General features: G+C 47.3%; 1 pseudogene; it reads left to right on the top strand.

Annotated features, from left to right (window-relative positions):
- The first annotated feature begins 14,005 nt into the window (after positions 1-14,005).
- LOC141980567 (olfactory receptor 51G2-like) lies at positions 14,006-14,940 on the top strand (annotated as a pseudogene).
- The last annotated feature ends 1,271 nt before the right edge of the window (positions 14,941-16,211 follow it).

Raw genomic sequence — 16,211 nt, 5'->3', positions numbered from 1 at the left:
TTTCCCATTGTAAATTTCATGAACTGTTTAGTATTGTACTACTAAATACTAAACAGTTCAAGTCACCACGCTGGTGAATTCCTGGCTAGATGGTTCTTGACTTGAACCCTGGAACCCTTCCTGAACCCTCAGCACTAATTTTAATGCAGAAACAGGCAACTCACCAAAATCCACTCAGCAAAGAGAGGAAATATCCTTACTGTGACAGGAAAGCGGAGCCCTAAGTATCAGTGTATGAATCTCACATCTGACACTCAGCATGCCGGACAGTGACCTTTATGATTCCCCTGTACAGTCCCTGAGAACTCTCTGGTTGGCCAGGACTCACAGACAATTCCCTTAGCTCCGTGAGCAGGGGGAAGAGCAGAAAATAGACCCTGGAGAACTACAGCTTGAGAGCCTCCCCCGGGACAGAAGAAAATATTCGCCAATAACAGGAGCTCAGATTGTCAGGGCAAACTGAGTCTTGCAGACTGTTCAACCTAGCAATTGACAATAGTTTTTTTTTTTTATTCTGTGTGTAATGTACTGCCATCTGCACTATGTGTGGGAATGCTGCTACCACACAGGGGACCAAAAACCATTTTCAATTGATTGTAGCAGTGTACTACAGCATGCTGCCCAGGCAGTTGGAATATACAGTGCACTAGCCTCTGAAAAGTCAATGCCACTCTGTGAAGGCCAAATGAAGTGGTCCTTAATTGATGCAAGCTGAAGGGTGTGGAAAAAGCTTTCTTCTCCCAGGATTCTGGCATCAAAAGTATTTGCCAATATCCCTCTGTAAGGTCTAAAGTGAATATCTATCTGGCAGCTCACAACTAGTCTAATATTTCATCTACTCTCTGCATCAGATAAGCATCACATTTCAATACTGTGTTGACTTTTCAGAAAAAGGTTTTTAGTTTGAATCCAAAGTCTATAGGTTTTGCTGTGTCACACTGCCTCTGGGTTCAGTGTGATTGATCACCCGTCAATTGCAAACATGACTTTCAGCCTGGAACCTGACTTTGATCTTCCTTCCATTGTATTTTTGTTGTTCTTTTCTTTTTAGGGTGGACCCTTCTTACTTGGTTAGGGCTGTTGTCTGCATTTTCAGCCATTGATGTTTGAACTTTATTTCATCAAGTCAGGCTGGGTCTGGAGGTTGATTCCATTATCCATACATACCTCATTCACACATCTAAACTAAACTAATAAGATTGCGGCAGGGTTTTGCAAAAATGAAGGTTGCAGCAAGCTTTTACAAAATGGAGTGAGCATTTCTACCCACCTTATAGTACATTCATCCAGCCCATACTTCTTTAACTTGCTGACAAGAATACTGTGGGAGACCGTGTCAAAAGCTTTGCTAAAGTCAAGAAACAATACATCCACTGCTTTCCCTTCATCCACAGAATCAGTAATCTCATCATAGAAGGTGATTAGATTAGTCAGGCATGACCTTCCCTTGGTGAATCCATGCTGACTGTTCCTGATCACTTTACTCTCGTGTAAGTGCTTCAGGATTGATTCCTTGAGGACCTGCTCCATGAGGAGACACCACTGTGAGCACCTTGAGGACCTGCTCCATGAGAAGACACCACTGTGAGCACCTTGTCTGACCCCCTGCCTAGCACAGGCCAGAGACCTGCCTCACAGTAACTCCTAGAGCAGAGCAGTTAGAACAACATCCTGCCTTGATTTAACAGTTTTCAGTGCTGGAAAATCTACCACGTCCCTTGGTAAATTGTACCAGTGATTAATTACCCTCCTTGTTAAAAAAATTACTACTTAGTTCCAGTCTGAATGTGTCTAGCTTCAGCTTCCAGCCATTGGACCCTGTTATAACTTTCTCTACAAGACTGAAGGGCCCATTGTTAAGCTTTTGTTCCCCATTCAGGTACTTACAGACTGTGATGAAGTCACCCCTTAACCTTCTCTGGACACAGTTTGGATGGGTCATTCAATCCTTTGTTCAGAGCTTCAGTTGGTAGTAATGATCCTCCAGAGGTAAGAAGTAGGACTGAAGACAAAATGGAGAAGATGCAGCTGCCTTTTATAGTCTTTTGTCAGACGGCTTGTGCTTCCTTTGTTTCAAACACGAGCTGCCCAGCACATGGCTTGGAAGCCTTTTCTGTCCATAGGCACGCCCCTGTATGCCTTGCTGAGTCATAAGGTGTATCTGCCTTCTCTCAATGGGTCAATTGTACAGCTGATGGTCCTTTAATGGGCCATCAAGCAGCTTACACAGTGCTGATGCCAGACTGTCTGGGGTGTCACCCAGAAGCATAGCACAAGTTTGAACTGCAGACATACATACATGTCTATAACTCATAATACAAAGGTGATACAAGCATATAAACAAGATTATCATATCTGGCAAATTATAACATTTTTGAAGATATCTTACATGGCATATCTTACATCTAGCATAACTCATTGCAATTTTACAATATTGTTATTCATAATATTCTAAAGTGTCCCCCAGATTCCATACAGCGTCACAGCTCCATCTTAAAAAAAGCTCAGTTTTTGTCCTCCAATCTCCACTGGTCCTGTTGGGAGGCTGTTCCAGAACCTCCCTGCTCGGATGGTCAGAAACCTTTTTCTCCTTTCCAGCATCAGTTTGCTCTTGACCAGTTGATCCCCGTTTGTTCTTGTGCCAACGCTGTCCTTCAGCTTCAGGAGCTTGTCTCCTGCCCTGGTGTTTACCCCTCCCCTGCCCCAATGTTTTTATAGAGTAATATGATCCCTGCTCAGCCTGTGTTGTCTTAGGCTCAACCAGCCAAGCTCTTCCAGTCTCCTCATAAGCCAGGCCCTCCATTGCTCTGACTATCCTAGGAGCCCTTCTCCGCACCTGTTCCAGTCTGAATTCTTCTTTCTTGAATACGATTGACCAGAAATTTACAGTTTGCCAGAGGAGGTCTCACCAGTGTCTTGTATAAGGATATTGTAGTGATGCGTGGACTCACCGGTGCGGCGCTTCCTGCTGGTCATCCAGGGAATTAGCTGACCAGCTGTCGGAGCACCCTCTGCTGGCCGATGTCCCACCTGTCGCTGACCCCGTGTCTCTCCCCCGGATCCCGGTGCCCCTTTTCTCGAGGTCCTGCCGTCGGCAGTACCCCCACAGTCTCTGGGTCTCCCCTCCCTGGGGAACCCCCCAACCCTCTATCCCCACCTTGCCGCAGTCAATGGCTTCTGCCAGTCACCATCTAATGGGGCAGACTGCAGTGTACAAGCCATTCATCATCGGCCAGGAGGGTTTGGACCTGCTGCCTTTGCCTCACTTTTGGCTGCCCCTCTGCAACCCCAGTACCTGCTTTAGGCCTTCACCAAGGCCTGCAGGCTGGAGTTTTTTCCAGGCTGGAGCTTCCCAGCTCCTCTGGCCTTTCCCCAGCCCTGCTTCACTCTAGGTACCCTGGTGAGCTCCCCAGCAGCCAGGCCCGTCTCTCTCAACAACTAGAGAGAGACTCTCCTGAGCTCCTGGCTCACAGCCTTTTATAGGGCCTGCTGTGGCCTGATTGGGGCATGGCCCCAGCTGTGGCCGCCTTCCCCATCAGCCTAGCCATTCGCTCGCAGCCCCAGCCCTCTCCCGGGGCTGGCTGTAACCCTTTCGAGCCCGGAGAGGGTGACCATCCTTCTACAGATATATATCTTTATATATATATATATATATACACACACCCCACCCCCCGAATACATTCCACACATCCCCAGGGGTGCCCGCCCTCAGTTTGAGAACCTCTGGACTACATGATCTAATGGCTCCTTCTGGCCTTAAATTCTATGAATTTCGTGAATCACTGTCCTGAGTGGATCATTATCTTGGATGCAGCTTGAACAAGTTGCTACTCTGAATCATGATAGGCACTCAACAAGGATAGACACTGGGCAAGAAGAATCAGGATTGTCGCAATAAAACCGGGATATATCATCCCTTTACCCTCTAAACCCAGTCTTTCCTGTCTTGGAGGAAGTCTCACAATTGTCCCACTCTTTGAGCTGGGAACAAAACCTCATCTATGCTAAACTTTTATCACCAAGCAGGTCTGATTGGACACCTTAGTCCCTTCTCTTCAGGTGCTTTAGACCAGAGCTACACAGTCACCCACAGCCTCCTTAAATCTAGTAGTTTTATTAGTAAAGAGCACAAAGCATTAGAGAAACAGAAAGTTGGCTAGATTGTTGGGCTCAACGGGTAGTGATCAATGGCTCCATGTCTAGTTGGCAGCCGGTGTCAAGTGGAGTGCCCCAAGGGTCGGTCCTGGGGCCGGTTTTGTTCAATATCTTCATAAATGATGTGGAGGATGGTGTGGATTGCACCCTCAGCAAGTTTGCAGATGACACTAAACTGGGAGGAGAGGTAGATACGCTGGAGGGTAGCGATAGGACACAAAGGGACCTAGACAAATTAGAAGATTGAGCCAAAAGAAATCTGATGAGGTTCAGCAAGGACAAGTGCAGAGTCCTGCACTGAGGACGCAAGAATCCCATGCACCGCTACAAAGTAGTGACCAAATGGCTAGGCAGCAGTTCTGCAGAAAAGGACCTAGGGGTTACAGTGGACGAGAAGCTGGATATGAGTCAACAGTGTGCCCTTGTTGCCAAGAAAGCCAATGGCATTTTGGGATGTATAAGTAGGGGCATTGCCAGCAGATCGAGGGACGTGATCGTTCCCCTCTATTCGACACTGGTGAGGCCTCATCTGGAGTACTGTGTCCAGTTTTGGGCCCCACACTACAAGAAGGATGTGGAAAAATTGGAGAGAGTCCAGCGAAGGGCAACAAAAATGATTAGGGGACTGGAAGACATGACTTCTGAGGAGAGGCTGAGGGAACTGGGATTGTTTAGTCTACGGAAGAGAAGAATGAGGGGGGATTTGATAGCTGCTTTCAACTACCTGAAAGGGGGTTCCAAAGAGGATGGCTCTAGACTGTTCTCAGTGATAGCAGATGACAGGTCAAGGAGTAATGGTCTCAAGTTGCAGTGGGGGAGATTTAGGTTGGATATTAGGAAAAACTTTTTCACTAGGAGGGTGGTGAAACACTGGAATGCGTTACCTTGGGAGGTGGTGGAATCTCCTTCCTTGGAAGTTTTTAAGGTCAGGCTTGACAAAGCCCTGGCTGGGATGATTTGATTGGGGATTGGTCCTGCTTTGAGCAGGGGGTTGGACTAGATGACCTCCTGAGGTCCCTTCCAACCCTGATATTCTGTGATTCTATGATTCTGGTCTTGGGATCTGCCCAGTGCTGTTAGTAGCACAGCCCTGCTGCATGGGGTGTTGTACTGACAAATATGTTACAGACTGAGAGGCGCTCAGACACTGCGATAACTGGGGCCAGAGCTAAGTGCCGTAGGGAGATTTCAGCTCTGTTTGCCTCATAATAATAATTTGGGGCACTGGTTGGAGAACTGAACTGAACTGAACTTTTCCCAACACCCCTGTCATTAGCACAGCCCCCTTTGATGAGGGAGTTCTGGGCCCCTCCTCCAGCTCGGCAGCAATAGTGGGAATCAGGACGTGGTTTCAGAGAGCGAAGGATCTGGAGAGTGTCGCCTGGCTGAACAGAGCCCAGCGGGGCTGCCCTTCAGTCTGATCCTGACCCCCACCCCCTCCATGAGCAGTGAGAGCTGCTCCAACGCTGGAGATCAACCTCACACCCTGCATCCAAATTTCCATCATCAGCAAGTTTGGGGGTAGCAGGATCAGGGGGAGGGGGTTGTTTTGGTGCAATAGAAAGTTAGCAGCAGGCATTTGGAGCTGGGCTTGGGTTACACCCCTTTCTATTAAGAATGTGCATGGCCTTGCTTACCCTGCGTATGCATGTCTCATGCCTGATCAAGAGGAGGAGACCCTCTGACCTGTGCCTGCCATAACAGTACCTGTTATGTCCAGATGTCTGTGGCATAACACTGTTCCGTACCCCAGTGCAGAGGGAAATAACGTCTCTGCACTAATGGATTGTGTGACCAGAAATGTCCACTAACTAACCTTCAGTGCCTTCGTTTATGGGTGCTCCACTTGAGGTAGGGCCAGAAGCGCCCCCTTTGGGGATTTTATTGGGAGTCTCGCACTATTTCCTGTCTTTCTTAAAGCCCCAACTTCTGGGATCTAGACACCACACAGAAATCTCTGCTTTCAGTTTTCTTAAAAAAGTTTTTTTTGTTTTTTTTTAAAGTGAGTTGCAGAAAAGCTAGACAACCTGACGCAGGTGCACCCCAAAGGTTCAGACACCAATGCAAATGAAAGTGAACCCCACATTAGTATATTTTAAAATCTCATGATTTTTAAATCAATCTCATGTTTTTTTTGGTGGGCATGACTCATGCTTGTTGTGTGCGGCTTGGTGATCGTGTGTACGTGGTTCAAAAGATCTGAAAAGCAGCTAGCAAATAACACAAAAACTAAAAGCACATTTTTAAAGTACATCAGGAGCAGTAAGCCTACCAAATACTGAGGGGGCCACTGGAAGATCGAGGGGTTAAAGGAGCACTCAAGGAAGACAAGACCTTTGCAGAAAGGCTAAGTGGACTCTTTGCATCAGTCTTCTAATTCTAAGTCTGGATTTCTTGATCTCTCTCCAGCAAGCACCCAGAATAGACAAAGCCTTCCCCTCCTCCCCCCGCCACCAGATTTGAAAGTCTCTTGTCCTCTTATTGCTCCTTTTGGTCAGGTGCCAGCCAAGTTACCTGAGCTTCTTAACCCTTTACAGGTAAAAGGATTTTGTGCCTCTGGCCAGGAGGGATTTTATAGTACTGTATACAGGAAGGTTGTTACCCTTCTCTTTATATTTATGACAATACATAAATCCAAAGAAGATTACGAAGAGTTACAAAGGGGGATCTCACAAAATGGGTTAACTGGGCAACAAAATGGCAGATGAAATTCAGTGTTGATAAGTGCAAAGCAATACACATTGGAAAACATAATCCCAACTAGCCATACAAAATGACGGGGTCTAAATTAGCTGTTTCCAGAGAAAAAAGAGATCTTGGAGTCATTGTGGATAGTTCTCTGAAAACATCCACTCCATGTGCTGCAGCAGTCAAAAAACACTAACAGAATGTTGGGAATTATTAAGAAAGGGATAGGTAATAAGACAAACTATATTGCCTCTATATAAATCCATGGTATACCCACATCTTGAATACTGCGTGCAGTTCTGGTCTCCCCATCTCAAAAAAAGATATATCGGAATAGGAAACAGTACAGAGAAGTGTGACAAAAATATTTAGGGGTATGGAACAGTTTCCATATGAAAAGAGATTGAGATTGTTCAGCTTGCAAAAGAGATGAGTAAGGGGGGGTATAATCGAGGTCTATAAAATCATGATTGGTGTGGAGGAAGTATATAAGGAAGTGTTATTTACCCCTTCACAAGTGCTAGGGGTCACCCAATGAAGTTAGTAGGCAGCAGGTTTAAAACAAACAAAAGAAAGTACTTTTTCACACAATGCACAGTCAGACTGAGGAACTCATTGCCAGGGGTTGTTTTGAAGGCCAAAAGTATAACTGATCCAAAAAAGAACTAGATAAGTTCATGGAGGATAGGACCATCAATAGGTGTTAGCCAAGGTGGTCAGAGACACAAACCCATGCTCTGGGTGTCTCTAAACCTCTGAGAGTCAGAAGCTGGGAGCAGACAATGGGGGATGGATCACTTGATAATTGCCCTGTTCTGGTCATCCCCTCTGAAGTATCTGCACAGGCCACGGTCAGAAGACAGGACACTGGGCTAGATGGGCCATGGGTCTGACTTAATATGGCTTTTCTTATGTTCTTAAATTTCTCCACTGGGGGATGGGCTCCTGCAGTCAAGCCTTTTCCAGGGGCTTCCTCTGTTATAGAGCTGGCTTAGCCACCCTAGCAGATGTACAGGAGTTGCTCAGTGTGGGAGCGTGATGGGGAGCTAGTGCTGCCACCTAGGGGTGTGGTGCTGTAGCACAAAGGACAGAGACTCATGGTCTGATCTAGAGCTGGGCTGGAAAACAGAGTCTCCCCCCGACTCCCGAAATATTTTGACCCAAACTGAAATGTTTCCTTTTTCATTCACTTTTTGGGGTGAGGTTTCATAGAAAATGGACCATTCTCTGAAACCTCAGTTGACATGATGCTGCCAAGCTGCAGCTGCCTGGATTTCCAAGAGAAATTGGAGGCTTTTCATCTGCATCTCCCTCGTAATGTAAATGAGGGTTTTGCTGATGGAGTCTCTGGCTGCACTCTGGGTATGGAAAGGTCGAAACCTCCCGACCAGTCTATGGCAGGGGTATTGTGCCCATCCGCTACTCTAACCAGCCTTCCCATCTCTGTGCAGCCCCCTCCACAGTGTACAACGCCCCCTCAGCAGATCCTGCTGGAGGTGGCTAGAGTGACGGGCCCTGGTAGCACAACTCTGATGAAGAACCTGTGCTAGCAGGGAGCTGGAGAGGGTTGTGGAGGCACAGAGATTTTGGGTGGGCCTAGCAATGGATCACTGAGATCTGTGCATAACTTTGGGGACCCTGGATCCTGGGGCCCCCTTTTCATTTTCATTCCTCAGGGACAAGGGAAGGGACCTCCCATCCTGGAACAATCCGAGGGAAATTTCCATATAGGGAGCCATGTGGACTCTCCCATCCCTGGCCTGAACCCTGGGTTTGTAATGCACGAAAGGGGGCTGCTGGGGAAAAATCTAGTCCTATATTATTATTATAATTATTCTCTTTTATATTATTTCAGCAAGATCACAGCTGTGATTTGCCACACAGCTGCCCCCGAGGTAGTCATGGGACTAATCAGAACCATAGGAATTGTGATGACAAGCCCAGATTCCAGGAGCAGAGCCTGCAGCAGGGCTTGGGCTGCAGTTCAGTTGGATAGCATCACTACACGTCCCCTGTGATTTGGGCTCCTGCAGTTTGCCATTGGCCATGATCTGGTGCACAATAAGCCAAGCAGCTGAGGTTCCCTGATGGCCAAGTGGCTCCCAAGGAGTTGTGTAAGCATGCTTCATAAAGGAAGTTGCCTCCCCGATCTCAACAGATACTGCCCGCTGCCTATGCAATCTCCCCAGTGACTCTCTGTCCTTTAAGGTGAAGACCTCTAGTGTCAGCAGCTCCCCTTCAGCAGGAACTGGGTACATTGGCAGGTTTCACTACCTTTAAAATGTGAAGTGAAGGGGAAAGGCTGCAAACTGTTTCCATTGGCAGATGTTCTGTGCAGAGGCAAAGGACTCAGCGGGGCTGTCGGGGTGACTCAGTGACAAGGCTGGAGGGCAGGCAGCGCTAGGTAGCTTGGGAACCCCTCCGCCACATCTGCCCATGCTCCAGGGTGGGCTATTCAAGCTACACAGAAATCTGACATTCAGAGCAAAGTCGTAATGTTCAAACCCTGATTCCCCGAGTCAGGATTTCTCTAAGGGTCCCAAGTCTAGAGGTGCCCTGTGATCTGGGCCTGATCCTGCCAGGAGCTGAGAGAGAGGTGACCTCACGGAATATCAGTGACTAGTTCCCAAATCGCCTCAGGTTTATTTGCACCTGGAAATTTAATCACCAAATGAATTTTCAAAGATATTATTCTCTGACTTAATTGTGAGCGCAGGAATTCAGACCTGATTGCTTTGTGACAACAGATCCGATGAGGCATATTTCTATTTCCTGACTAGCTGAGGGCTCCAGCCTTCTGCACTGTAGCTACCCCTCACGGTTACAGGGCTACCTGGATCTCTGTCCCCTCTCTGGTCTCTGAGTGCCAGATGACAGGCCTCATAGCCTTCCCTGTGATGAGGCTAAATCCCTCCATTCTTCCACCCCCAGACTGGGCCCTAGGCTACAGCACACTGCTTGACGACTGTGATTGCCGAACTGGACCGAGTGCATTCGGCACCTGTGGTTCTTCCCTTTAGGAGTCTGTGACTAGTGGTGAGACGAGTGACCAGCCAGCCTTCTTGAACCAAAATACCGTTTAATCTGAACAGTAAGAATAAAGCACAATGTGGCAGAATAAGAGGGTTTTCAAACAACAGTCTGTACACATCTCTAACCCCAAACCCTCCCGCTCTGACGGGGATGCAGGCAGGCCCAGGACCTTCAGATTTCCCCAGCGCTCTCTGTGCCTGTCAGCTCTGAATTGTTTCTCAGCAACAGATGCTCCAGCTGTGGACAGATTCCCAATGCTGGGAATATGCTCCTCACAGCTTGCAGCTCCGGTGTTGTCTCTCGTCCTCCCTGAAGTGCTGACTGAGTGATGGCTTTTCTTGAGCTGTTGCTTCCCTTTCTGCTTATTTTTCGCAGCCTGCTATTAAACTAAGAAGAGCCAAACTGGTTTCACCTAATATAGCCATAACAAAAATATCCTGAATAGTTAACCCAATATAGCTACACAGCAAACATCCCAAGAACTGGACTTAACATACACATTCTTTATGTCAGCTCAGCTTCGTGTCTGTTCCAATGCTATTCCCGGGTGCTACTTATTTTATGAATACGGGGTGGAGGGGGGCAGAGAGGGTAGGAGGAGAGAGAGAGAGACAGAAAGAGAGAGAGATTCTTTTCATGTGTGAAATGCAGTTTCATTTCCATGAATACTCATGCATCTGACTTTGAAATCCACTTCCTGCAAACCCCCATTGTGCCTGAATAACCAGTGTTGGGGTTTCTACGTACTAGAGAGTGACAGCTCAGGGAATTAATATTTTCTACCCTGATCCCAGTGCCTGTTACCACTCCGGAGACAGACTACAGGCTGACAGAACAGAACCTGAGGAGAACCAGTCAGCTATTAACCCAGGGACAGAGGAGCTACTAGACTTCTGTTTGCTGACAAGTGACTGAATGAGGGGTGAGATGCTGCGATCTTTTCAGGTTGTGAAGAAATCCAGAAGACAGATGCTACTTTTAAGTCCCACTCTAACCTGAGAACTCATCTCTGAAAGCAGATCAGAGGGGAAAGAATGAGTTGACATGTGTGTACTAAAGTACAGCTGTGTGAATGTTATGCCAAAACATTGTAATACAAATAATACAAAGCAAACTTTCATGACATGTATGTATATTGAAAGCCAGCAGAAGAGTTGTTGGAATCTCTCTACGGGAAGGAGCATTGGAACTTTACTGCTCAAGAAGAAAAGGAGGACTTGTGACACCTTAGAGACTAACACATTTATTTGAGCATAAGCTTTCGTGACCTACAGCTCACTTCATCAGATGCATTCAGTGGAAAATACAGTGGGGGGAATTTATATACACAGAGAACATGAAACGATGGGTGTTACCGTACACACTGTAATGAGAGTGATCAGGTAAGGTGAGCTATTGCCAGCAGGAGAGAAAAAAAACCCTTTTGTAGTGATAATCAAGGTGGGCCATTTCCAGCAGTTGACAAGAACATGTGAGGAACAGTGGGGGCATGGGGAAATAGTTTTACTTTGTGTAGTGACACATCCACTCCCAGTCTTTATTCAGGCCTAAGTTAATTGTATCCAGTTTGCAAATTAATTCCAATTCAGCAGTCTCTCCTTGGAGTCTGTTTTTGAAGTATTTTTGTTGCAGTATTGCCACTTTTAGGTCTGTAATCGAGTGACCAGAGAGACTGAAGTGTTCTCCGACTGGTTTTTAATGTTATAAGTCTTGACATCTGATTTGTGTCCATTTATTCTTTTACGTAGAGACTGTCCGGTTTGGCCAATGTACATGGCAGAGGGGCATTGCTGGCACATGATGGCACATGTCACATTGGTGGATGTGCAGATGAATGAGCCTCTGATAGTGTGGCTGATGTGATTAGGTCCTATGATGGTGTCCCCTGAATGGATATGTGGGCACCGTTGGCAATGGGCTTTGTTGCAAGGATAGGTTCCTGGGTTAATGTTTTTGTTGTGTGGTGTGTGATTGCTGGTGAGTATTTGCTTCAGGTTGGGGGGCTGTCTGTAAGCAAGGACTGGCCTGTCTCCCAAGATCTGTGAGAGTGATGGGACATCCTTCAGGATAGGGTGTAGATCCTTGATGCTGCGCTGGAGAGGTTTTAGTTGGGGGCTGAAGGTGATGGCTAGTGGCGTTCTGTTATTTTCTTTGTTGGGCCTGTCCTGTAGTAGGTGACTTCTGGGTACTCTTCTGGCTCTGTCAATCTGTTTCTTCACTTCAGCAGGTGGGTTTTGTAGTTGTAAGAACTCTTGATAGAGATCTTGTCGGTGTTTGTCTCTGTCTGAGGGGTTGGAGCAAATGCAGTTGTATCGTAGAGCTTGGCTGTAGACAATGGTTCATGTGGTGTGGTCTGGATGAAAGCTGGAGGCATGTAGGTAGGAATAGTGGTCAGTAGGTTTCCGGTAAGAAACCTACCACTCCTGCTGGTAATAGCTCACCTTACCTGATCACTCTCCTTACAGTGTGTATGGTAACACCCATTGTTTCATGTTCTCTGTGTATATAAATTCCCCCTACTGTATTTTCCACTGAATGCATCCAATGAAGTGAGCTGTAGCTCACGAAAGCTTATGCTCAAATAAATGTGTTAGTCTCTAAGGTGCCACAAGTCCTCCTGTTCTTTTTGTGGATACAGACTAACATTCCTGCTACTCTGAAACCTGTTTACTGCTTAATGGCTTTTACTGTAGAAAGTATTTCAGAAGTACTCCAAATACTGTTTGCAAAGGGTTTGTGCTATTAACTCTTTATTCAGTGAACAGGTGTATGATATTATTTCCTGGTAATCGACCAGAAGCTGTTTCTAACACTTACATTCAGGGTCATGCACTCAATAACTCTGCAATACCTGTGCAAGTCTTTCCAACATGTCAGGAGAGACCAGGACTGCTGGCCTGTGTTTCAGCAAAGAGTAGAGCTGAGGTGGTGGAAAGGGGAGTGTAATAGTGGTTGTATGGCATTAACTCCTATCACATGTTATACGAGCATAGCTAAAGTAACTTACACACTCAACTGGATATTAGTGCAGACCTAGTGTTTGCACTATGCATGCATTTGTGACGCCAACCCGTCACCCGCCCAGCTGAAGTAACTGTCTGTGTTAACTTGTAACCTGCCAGATCTCTACAGACACTTTTATGGGGAGAGGATGCAGATCCTGTGAGGATGAAGAGAAGTCTGTAGGATGATTGAACTTTCTAGATTCAGTCAGCACTGGCCAGGGATAGCACTTCAGCTTCTCTTGGAGGGATGCTTGGGGATCAGCACATGTATTGAATTTACACATGTAAATCTGGCGTGATGCAGTTAAAATCAATGTTATTAAATTAAGCACCTGGCCCTAAGAATTTCTCCCATGTGCTACAAAGAGGCAGTGGAAAAAATTGAACTCTCAGAACTGGAGAAAATAAAAAAAATAATACATATAATGATGCAATGAAATACGTTTATAAACACTTTCAATGCAGGACAGAGAAATACATTGACGGTTTTCACCATGCACTTGCCATGTGTTTACACACATGTCATGCTACAATGGGCCACACTCAGAAGTGGAGGGCCAGAAAGGGTGTCTGTGGAAAGGTCACAATTGTAAACTCACAAAGTGCTCAAGTAGGCTGCGGAACTCCAAACCACCAGATATCAAGGGGGCCAAGAGCTTTGCAAGATTCAAAGTGGGATGGGATGTTTCTATGGGTAACCAGAAAATCCAATTATACTGGTGAAGATTTTTTTTTAAAAAAAGTCTTAGAATTTCAATAAACGCTTCCTGATTTACACCACAAAATATGTCTAACTAGTGGGTGTCAGGGGTAATTTTCCCTGAGAGCAGGTTATCTCATAGCGGCCCATGCAGGGCTTCTTCCACCTTCCTCTGAAGCATCTAGAACTGGCCACTGGATACTAGGCTAGATGGACTACAGGTCTGATCCAGTCTGGGAATGCCTGTGTTCCTATCAGTGGTGTAAATCGAAGACTATGTTTTTGCTGATCTTCCTTGAGCTCTTTGCTGTCTTTAAATATCCACTGAGAGCAGAAAGATGTCTCGTTAAATATCATCTAGTCTCTTGTTCTTTCTCCTTTCAGGAAGGAAAGTTCAGAACTCCTTGGACCTGCCCAGTACATTATGTCAGCTGTTAATGACACCAAATCCAACTCTGCTGTGTTCCTTCTCACTGGCATACCTGGGCTGGAAGACGTCCATCTCTGGATCCCTATCCCCTTCTGTTTAATGTATATTATTTCAGTAGTAGGAAATTCAGTCATTCTGTTCATTATAAAAATAGATCCAAGCCTCCATGAGCCCATGTACATTTTCCTTTCTATGTTGTCCATCACGGACCTTGGCTTATCCATAGCCACCATGCTGACGACACTGGGCATATTCTTTTTTAATGCTAGGGAGATCAGCCCCGATGCCTGTTTTGCCCAGCTGTTCTTCATCCACTCGCTTTCAAAAATTGAATCCTCCGTGCTCCTGTTGATGGCCTTTCACCGCTTCATCGTGATCCGTAACCCGCTGAGATATACCTCCATCTTTACCCTGCCAAGAATAGCCAAGATGGGACTGGTGCTTGTACTAAGAGGGGTGGCTGTAATACTCCACACCCCTTTCTCCTGAAACAATTCCAATACTGTCGAGCCAATGTCCTCTCCCATTCCTACTGTCTGCACCAAGACGTTATGAAGAGGGCGTGTTCAGACATCAGAGTCAACTACATCTCTGGGTTGTTTCTTACATTCTTCACGGTGGGGCTGGATTCACTGCTCATCTTTCTCTCGTATGTGATGATCCTCAAAACAGTGCTGAGCATCATATCCCACAGGGAGTGCCTCAGGGCCCTGAACACCTGCATCTCCCACCTCTATGCCGTCCTGCTCTTCTACACACCAGAGATCGGCCTTGCTGTGATACACAGATTTGGGGATAGCTCTTCTCACTTGCTTCAGATTCTCCTGGGCTATGTTTCCCTGCTTGTCCCGCCCCTGATTAATCCAATTGTGTACAGCGTGAAAAGCAAACATCTTCATGCCAGGATAATCAGGGTGTTCGTCAAGTGAAGGGTCAGTTCATCACCCTCCTCCAGTGCTGATTACATGGGAGACGAAAAACACGGGCCACCTACTGTGTCCTGGATGCTTATATCCGAGACGACATGAGCTTCTGACCTCCATACTATAGAGAAAGTTTCAGATGGGTTCTAAGGTCTGGAGCAATGGGAGAGGGGCTGGTGAGGGAAGACAGTGTTCTGGGGAAGGAGACCAAGGCAGCCAGCAACATTTACAGTGCGACTGTGTTCATGGAGAGCCAGGGGACCGGTGGGATGTTGGCCCATAAAGAGCTGTATTGGTGGCTCTTCCGACCTCAGAATTCCCGTCATTACAGTCAATAAAAACAAGGGACGTGGATGTTGTTTCCAATTACACCTGGCCTGTCCCTGTCCCGTATCTGGTTAATCAACCAGGGGCCATTAAAAAAGCTGCAGAGCTGTTTTGCTGTCACAGTGCTTCCTCTTCCTGAACACTCTGGGAGCTGCGTGATCCATGGGGGCTGCACCAGCTGTGGACAGGGGCTATTCAAGGGGCACGACACCCACCCTTCCCCTACCCCCTCAGAAAGGTGCTTGTGACCGAGTCGTCTCAGGGACATGATTAACGCAGGAGCCCCAGGAGAAGCCCTTCAGGCAACCCATCCCCCCGTTGATGGCTCTGCACACAGCACATCTGCTGAGCCCACCCCCATCCAACTGTCATGCCCCTCAGGCAGGGCAGAGCTGTGTGTGCGAGTGAGGGTCTGACACACAGGAGTCCTGGCAAGAGACTCAGGCCCAGGTTCCCTCTCTGGCCCCTCCGTTTGTGCTGCCCCAGCTGCTTGCAAAGGGGTTGAAACAGGCCTCAGCTCCCCCACAGAGGCACAGCTCACTCCTATCCCAGCCCAGCCAATTCAGTGTAGGGTGACCACCTCTTCAAAAGGCAAAAGCGGGACCCATGCAGGAGACCCGTCCCCTTTGAGTCCACGCCCCTGCCCCTCTTCTTCCACCTTGACACCCTACATCCGACTAATCTTCTTCCCCTGAGGCACCTCCCTCTGCCCCGCCTCTTCCCCCAAGACCCCACCCCTGCTCCTCCTTTTCCCCTGAAGCTCCGCCCCCTCTCCAGTGCAGAAGCCAGAGCCAGGCCATGGTAAGAGCTGCCCAGGGAGCCAGAGCCACTGTGAGGATTTCCAGACCCTCCACCTCCTCTGAACAGGAGGCTGGCGGGCTCAAGAGAAGCCCCCAGCCTGTGTCCCCACCCCCCAGGATGTACAACCCAGGGAAGGAGGAGCGTCTGGG

Source organism: Natator depressus, chromosome 1 (genome assembly GCF_965152275.1).
Source record: "Natator depressus isolate rNatDep1 chromosome 1, rNatDep2.hap1, whole genome shotgun sequence".
In the NCBI taxonomy this organism is placed as follows: Eukaryota; Metazoa; Chordata; order Testudines; family Cheloniidae; genus Natator; species Natator depressus.
This window is presented reverse-complemented; position numbering and strand designations above follow the sequence as displayed.